We start from the raw sequence: 7,250 nt of genomic DNA, 5'->3' as shown, positions 1-7,250 counted from the left end.
ACAGAAGGGAAAATATTGCACGATGCCATTTATAGGAGGTACCTAGTACAGTCAGATTCATCCAGGCAGAAAGTAGGAGAGAGGCTGGGATGGGCTGGGGAGAGAGGGGAATGAGGAGTCCCTGTTGAATGGATACAGAGTTTCAGGATGTGAAAGACGCTCAGTTGTGTCTGACTCTTCGCGACCCCATAGACTATACAGTCCATGGCATTCTCCAGGCCAGAATACTGGAGTGGGTAGACTTTCCCTTCTCCAGGGCATCTTCCCAACCCAAGGATCGAACCCAGGTCTCCCACATTGCAGGCAGATTCTTTACCAGTTGAGCCACAAGAGAAGCCCAAGAATACTGGAGTGGGTAACCTATCCCTTCTTCCTGACCCAGGAATTGAACCTGGGTCTCCTGCATTGCAGGCCGATTTGTTATCAACTGAACTATGAGGGAACAGAAAAATTTTGGAGACGGTTGCACAACAATGTGAATGTATTTAACACCACTGAACCTTATACTTTATTTATTTATTTATTTATTTAACCATACACTTTAAAATGGTTAAAAGGGTCGTTGGAAAAGACCCTGATGCTGGGAAAGATCGAAGGCAAAAGAAGAAGGGGTTGGCAGAGGATAAGATGTTTAGACAGCATCACTGACTCAATGGACATGAATCTGAACAAACTCCAGGAGATTGTGAAGGACAGGGAAGCCTGGCATGCTACAGTCCATGAGGTCACAAAGAGTCAGACTCAACTTAGCGACTGAACAACAACAACAAATTATTTCACCACCACACACACACACACATTTTTTTAAACTACTAAGAAACAGATGTCTGAGAGCAAATGCCATCCCTGAGGTTTCTGGGGTTCTTTCTGTCCACTGAAGTCCGTTGGGTTCTGTCTGCTCTGACATCTACCCTCCCAGGAAGACCCATTGCAAATCTGCCTCCAATGCCCTGCAGTGCAAATGCTTGCTTACCTTCTTGACAGGACTTCAAAAGTCAGGGAAAACATCAAGGTCCTACTGTATAGCATGGGGAACTATATTCAGCTTTTTTTGTTGTTGTTCAGTCGCTAAGTCGTGTCCGACTCCTTACGACCCCACGGACTGCAGCATGCCAGGCTTCCCTGTCTTTCACTCTCTTCCAGAGTTTGCTCAGGTTCATGTCCATTGAGTTGGTGATGCTATCTAACCATCTCATCCTCCCCTGCCCCCTCTTCCTTTTGCCTTCAATCTTTCCCAGCATCACGGTATTTTCCCATGAGTCGGCCCTTTGCATCAGATATCCTGTGATTAAACCACAATGGAAAAGACTATGAGAAAGAACATAATATGTATAAATGAATCACTTCGCTGTGCAGTAGAAATTAACACAACATTGTAGATCAACTACACTCCAATAAAATCAGTTTCTTAAAAGGCAGGGAAGTCTCTGAAAGGTACTTGGTCTCTTTGGGGCCCATTGGGAAGTCATTGTTATTCACGAAATTACCAAAAAGGCCACCTTCTGATTCACAACTCAGAAAGAAACTGATGATATCGATTTGTCCAATCAGGGGGTCAGCATCGAGTTCCTGCTAACTGTGCGCGTGTGCGGCTTATAATGTCTCTGGGACCCCAGGGCAGAGGCTCCCGGAAAGCGCCTTGGCCGAGCACCTAACAGCAAGCTCAGCACCCTGCGAATCATCTTCACCACTGCCTGTCCAGGGCAATATTATTATTTTCTTGATCAGGAAACTGAGCCTCAAGGAAGGTCTCACATCCAGGAGAGGGGTGTGTGGGCTGGCTTGACTCGGCTCCAAATCCTGCTTGTGGACCTTCAAGCTGGGGACTGCTCTAGGGAGAAGGAGGCTCTTTGAGCTTGGGGGCAGCTCAGTCTTTCTTCCAAGGTGAGAGGAGGAGGGAGGAGGGCAATGTCCACCCTGCGGAGCCTGTCCACACAGAAGTCCTTGCACACCTGCCAGGCCCCTTCACTGGAAGTCTGTTTGGTAGAGGAGGCTTCAGCTAGAAGGACTTCCAGTGTTTTCTACAGAACACATGTCTCCTCCCACCTTTGCCTGCGTCTTCACCCACTGTCAGGGTCTCCCTGACCCTTTCCAGAAGGGACGCCTCGGGAGAGTATATAGTGTGTGTATGCATGTGTGTCTGTCTGTCTGTCCCTAAGGAGGAGAGCTTGAAAGGAGAAGTCGATGACTCAGAACAGGGCTGAGGGGGGTGACACGGGCGGGAGTAGATGTGGGGGCCCTCCTGAGTGGAAAGAGCCCCAGAATGGGAATCAGAGTCTTGAGTTTTAGTCCTCACTCAGCTTCCATCACGCTGTGCAACCCGGGGGGGGTCCCTGCCCATCTCTCTGCCTCTGTTTCCTTGTCTATACAAGGGCAGGGTGAGAATTCATAATTGCAAAAGTCCATCCACCAGTTAACACAAATATCCCTGCTCCAGCCACCAGCCAAGGTCTGGGGACTGAGAAGACAGACCTGTCCCCTGCCCCGCTGGAGCTGGTCTGGTGGGGAAGCTAGACAGAGTGACAAGCAAGCAATGCGCACCGTTTGCTCTGGGGGAGAGGAACGGAGGGGCAACAGACACCCAGAGCCGACAGATGCAACCCGGCCGCAAGGATGGGGCTCAAAGAATCAGCTCAGAGGATAACCTGCTTTCCTCCTGGCCTTGACCCTGGGTCCCCAAGAGGCTCTCTGGTTGCTCCAGATCCCAGTAGGGGCACATGGATCCCAGAATAGAGGTTGGGGGTGGGGGCTCCCCACTCCTGCCTTCCTGTTGAGCCATGGGGTAACAGGAACTGTCATTCTCTGAAAGGAGAACTCCTCAGAATCAACCGGAAAGGGCTGAGAGAAGCCCAGGGCAGAAGGGCCTGTGGCACGTTGCTTTGTAAAGGGGAGCAGCTGAGACTGCGGTGGTTCCCAAGGCTCTTCCAGGAGGCAAAAGCAGAACTAACACGCCCTCAGCTGCCGAGAAGCAAGCGGGTCCTGCTACACAGTGGTTCTCAACCTCGGCTGCCTGCTGGGGTTGCCTGGGGAGCTTCGAGAACTCCTGATGCCTGAGTGCAATCCCCAGAGAGTCTGCTGTCACTGGCCTGGGGTGCAGCCTGGGCAGGTAATTCTAAGGTTCTGAGTTGAGAACCAGTGTCCTAGCAGAAGGCCGGGGTCTGCTCCGAGGCCGAAGCTGGTGAGTTAAGGAAGCCAAAGAGGTCAGAGGGTAGCCAACTCTGCCCAGGGGACAAACAGACTCTGTGTTTTCTAGAGAGCATGGGGACTTGGGTCCCCAGATAAGCCTGTTTGGTAGTGAAGCTGGGATTAACTGCTCCCCCAACTCCGCCCTGTAGTCCTACTCCCCACCCATTGCCAGATAAAATACAGGATGCCCAGTTAAATTTGAATTTCAGATGAACAACAATAATTATTTAGTATAAGTATGTCTCATATAACACTTGGGACACACTTACACTAAAAAAAATTTTTTTATTGTTCATCTGAAATTCAAATTGAAATGGGCATCCTGTTTTTTAATTTGCTAAATCTGGCAACCCTACGCCACCCCAGCAGCGAGCTGGGAGTCAAGAGCTCCAGTTTCAGATCCCAGCTCTGATTCTAACATGCTGGGGGAGCCTTGGGAAACCCACCGCCCACCTTGGGGTCGAGGTCAGCTCCAGACTTATGTATAAAACCCGTCCTTCCTCAGCGGCCAGGCCGACTGTTTCCAAGGCAGTAGGTATGAGTCACAGGTCCCTGGAAAGGCATCGAGCTGTCTTTAAAGGAAAACAGGGCCTTTCTCACTAAGAGATCAGCATTTCCCTCCTGTGGGTTTGATTCACATGGATGGTTTTCAAGAGTCTCCTTGCCCTGGGGAGGCCAGTGAAATGAGACTGAAATTGAGGGTAGAGTCTGGGGCTCGATGGTCTCCGGGGCGTGTGTTTCTGTCTCTCCTCCTGTCTCCGTGCTTCCTCTTCCATCCCTCTCTCCACACTTGTTCTGACATCCTCACTGTACCCAGACATCTCCCCATCCCTATCAAACAGAAGTTCACTCATTCAACAGGGAGCAGTTAGCTGCTGTGGGCCTACTATGTGCCAGGCACTGGAGCTGTGTGCTAAGGACATGAGAGTGACCCAGTCCCTACCCAGAGGGAGCTTCTCGTCTGTGGATAGGGTGCTGCGTAAGGATGGGGGGGGGGGGGCAAACTCAGTTACTTAAATAAATGGTTGTTCAGTCACCAAGGTGTGTAGGACTCTGTGAGCCCGTGGAGTGCAGCACGCCAGGCTCCCCTGTCCTCCACTTAAATGAACACATCATGGTAAATCTTGATCTCTTGAGAAGTCTCTTGAGAGTTCCTTGGACAGCAAGGAGATCAAACCAGTCAGTCCTAAAGGAAATCAACCCTGAATATTCATTGGAAGGACTGATGCTGAAGCAGAAACTCCAATACTTTGACTACCTGATGTGAAGAGCCAACTAATTGGAAAAGGCCCCTGATGCTGGGGAAGATTGAGGGCAGGAGGAGAAGGGGACAACAGAGGATAAGATGGTTGGATGGCATCACTGACTCAGTGGACATGAGTTTGAGCAAATTCCAGGAAATAGTGAAGGACAGGGAAGCCTGGTGCGCTGCAGTATGGGTTTGCAAAGAGTTGCCATGACTTAGCAGCTAAACAAGAAACCTTGACAAGTGGTCTGGAGGAAAAAACCAGAGTGCTTGGAGAGCCCATCAGTAATTGGGAACTTGACCTCCTGGGAACTGAGAGCTTAAGAGTGGGGGACGGGAGGGCCATCCTGGCAGGGGGAACAGCACACGCAAGGGACATCTCTGAAGAACATCATGGCAGGCTTGCCTGGCGGGAGGGTGGACAGAAGAGCAGAGAGTGGCCCAAGATGTGGGCAGACACGTTGGCAGGGCCAGACATGCTGGATGGTGGCATGAAGAAGAATTTGAGGATTTTGTCCATCTGATGACCGAGCAGTTCCACCAGTTCCACTCCTAAGTATCTACCTGTTGTTGCTGTTGTTGTTTTGACTGCACTGGCTCTTCATTGTGGTGCACAGGCTCTCTGTTGCAATGCTCAAGCTTTCTCCAGATGTGGCTTGAAGGCTTCTCTTGTCATGGCGCACAGGCTCTAGAGTGTGGGCTCAGTAGTTGTGGGGAGTGGGCTTAGTTGCCCCAAGGTATGTGGGATCTTAGTTCCCCCACCAGGGATCAAACCTGTGTTCCTTGCATTGGAAGGAGGATTCTCAACCACTGGACCACCAGGGAAATCTCACATCTATCTGTATTAGCTTTCTATTGCTGTAATAAACTGACACAAACTTGGTGGCTTAAAACAAATCTTTATCTTATAGTTCTGAAGTTCAGAAGTCCAAAATGGGTCTCACTGGGCTAAAATCAAGGTATCAGCAAGCCTATGTTCCTTCTAGAAGCTTTAGAAGGATAGCCTGTTTCCTTGCCTTTCCCAGTTCCTTGGCTCATCTTCAAAGCCAGTAATGGCTGGTCAAGTCTTTCTCACACTGTCATCTGTTTCTCTCACCTAGCTTCCCCCTCCTACTTATAAAGAAGCTTCTGATTACACAGAGCCCACCCAGATAATCTAGGATAATCTCTCTATCTCAAGATCAGCTGATTAGAGACCTTAATTCCACCTGCAACCTGAATTCCCTTTTGTATTATACTTGAGGGCTTCCCAGGTGGCACTAGCGGTAAAGATCCTGCCTGCCAATGCAGGAAACGTAAGAGATGTGGGTTCAATCCCTGGGTAAGGAAGGTTCTCTGGAGGAGGGCATGGCAACCCACTCCAGTGTTCTTGCCTGGAGAATCCAATGGACAGAGGAGCCTGGGGTCCATGGGGTCCATGGAGTCACAAAGAGTCGGACACAACTGAAGCGATTTAGCATGCAAGCACACACTATAATTAAACATACAAGTTCTGGGGATTAGGACATGGACATCACTAGGGGTCATTATCCTGTCCACCCCCAACCCAAGAGAAATAAGTGCAATATCCACTAAAAGACTTTTACAAGAATGTAGCAGCCTTATACACTAGAATCCCAAGCTGGAAAAAGCCAGGACAGCAGAATAAACAAAAAAATCATAGTATACTTATCTAATGAAATATTGTTGCTGTTGTGGTTTAGTTGCTAAGTTGTGTCCTACTCTTTTGTGACCCCATGGACTGTAGCTCACTGGACTCCTCTGTTCAGAATACTCGAGTGGGTGGCCATTTTATTTTCCAGGGCGTCTTCCTGACCTAGGGATCAACCCCACATCTCCTGCATTGACAAGTGGATTCTTTACCACTGAGTCCCCAGGAAAACCCTAATGAAATATTACACAGCAATAAAAAACAGTGAACTACTGGTATACATAATAACATGGATGACTCTCACAGACATAATGTTTCTCACAAGAAGCCAGACACAAAAGAGTCCATGCTCTATGATTCCATCTGTAGGAAGTTCAGAAACGGGCAAACCTAAAGTGTAGACATACAATTAGTGTCTACATTGGGGAGTGGGGTAACTGACTTTTATGGGCACAAAGAACTGGAAATACTCTGTGTCTTAATCTGGGTGTGATCACAGGTATACACATATGGGGAAATTCATCATCTGTACAGTTTACTGTATACCCAACAAAAATTGGGGTCTGTATTCTAAGAGCAATAAGAAACCACAGCGAGGTTTTAAGCAGTGACATGATGTAATCTGATGTTCATTTATAGGAGGTCGCTTTATCTGTTGGGTGGAACACTGGATGAGAAGTGGGAGCAGTTAGGAGCCCGTGGCAGTGGCCCTGAAGAGAGGTTGGTGTGGCCCGTACCTGGGTGGTACTGGTAGAAATGGACAGAAGTAGATAGTTGTAAAGATATTTAGGAGGGACAATCAACTGGACAAGATTTAAGACATAGTTGGATAGGTGGAGAGATGGAAGAGTTGATGGACAGGTGAGTGGATCGATAGATGGATGGATGGATGCATTTGTGGATGAGTGGACGGATGTGTGGGTGAATGGAGGAGTGAGTGGGTGGGTAGGTAGGTAGGTGGGCAACGGACAGACTGGATGGAAGAAGGTGAGTGGGTGGGTGGGTGGATGTGTGGGTGAATGGAGGAGTGAGTGGGTGGGTAGGTAGGTAGGTGGGCAACGGACAGACTGGATGGAAGAAGGTGAGTGGGTGGGTGGGTGGATGTGTGGGTGAAGAGGGGGTGAGAGAATAAGTGGGTGGTTGAGTGGGTAGACGGATGGATGAACA

The sequence above is a fragment of the Cervus elaphus genome, chromosome 2 (genome assembly GCF_910594005.1).
Source record: "Cervus elaphus chromosome 2, mCerEla1.1, whole genome shotgun sequence".
Classification (NCBI taxonomy): domain Eukaryota; kingdom Metazoa; phylum Chordata; class Mammalia; order Artiodactyla; family Cervidae; genus Cervus; species Cervus elaphus.
The sequence above is the reverse complement of the archived record's forward strand: the minus strand, read 5'-3'. Positions refer to the sequence as shown.